This window comes from Seriola lalandi, unplaced genomic scaffold (genome assembly GCF_002814215.2).
Source record: "Seriola lalandi dorsalis isolate HSWRI2012SDOR001 ecotype SW California unplaced genomic scaffold, Sedor1 jcf7180002054847, whole genome shotgun sequence".
Classification (NCBI taxonomy): Eukaryota; Metazoa; Chordata; class Actinopteri; order Carangiformes; family Carangidae; genus Seriola; species Seriola lalandi.
The window spans coordinates 195,582-196,491 of NW_019525400.1; the positions used below are offsets into that span (position 1 = coordinate 195,582).

General features: G+C 48.9%; 1 protein-coding gene across 1 annotated transcript in view; it reads right to left on the reverse strand.

The window, feature by feature from the left end:
- The window catches only part of LOC111670253 (neuronal acetylcholine receptor subunit alpha-7-like), a 38,126-nt gene that overhangs the window by 7,083 nt on the left and 30,133 nt on the right, over positions 1 to 910 (reverse strand). The window lies entirely within an intron of this gene.

Here is a 910-nt window from a genome sequence, read left to right on the forward strand (position 1 = left end):
CACACACACACACACACACACACACACACAGACACACACACACACACACACACACACACACACACACACACACACACACACACACACACACACACACACACACACACTCGCAGGCGGCTGTTCTTCCTCCTTATTAAACCCTAACTGTTAGTTATGGCAGTGAAGGCGGCACGTTCACCTGCAACACTTCTGGTCACGTAAACAATAACTTCTTAATAACAGCTTTTTCTAAAGGCAGATTCCTGCTGCTGCAGCTGAACGTTTGTACATTTATAAATGTGTTTTTTCAGTCGGATATTTGGTTTGATGATGTGAAAACAACCTCGGTGTAATTTGGAGGTTTTCAGTCTGTGCTCAGTCATACGGAAGGAAATCTGGATCTGGATCTGGATCTGGATCTGGATCTGGATCTGGACCTAGATCTGGATCTGGATCTGGATCTTCTAGTGATCGTACAGGAGACCAAACTCCCAACAGCAGGTTCCTGTCATCAGGAAGTAGCTGCCTGGGTCAAACGTCTTTGCATCGAGAGAGGGGGAGAACAAATACTCTCTCTTCAGTCCAAAAACTTTGACAGATTTCCATCACACCCCCGGTACACCAGGTCAAAGGTTACCCCGCCAACCCCAACGTGGCGTTCCCAGCAGCGAGTTCCACCGCAGATAGGAACGTCATAGTTTTTAGTACGTTAACAAACAAGTCAGCAACACGAGCATCACTGTTTCTCTCACTTTGTAGAAGCTGTCAGTGGCTGGAAGAGTTTGTTCGCCGTCGAAGTGAAACTACATGAGTTTGTTTTAAGAGTTGACCCGGTGCCCAGGAATAATCCAGAGTCCGGCTCCGGAGCCGCTCATCGGCCCCGTCTCATCGGCCCCGTCTCATCGGCCCCGTCTCATCGGCCCCGTCTCAT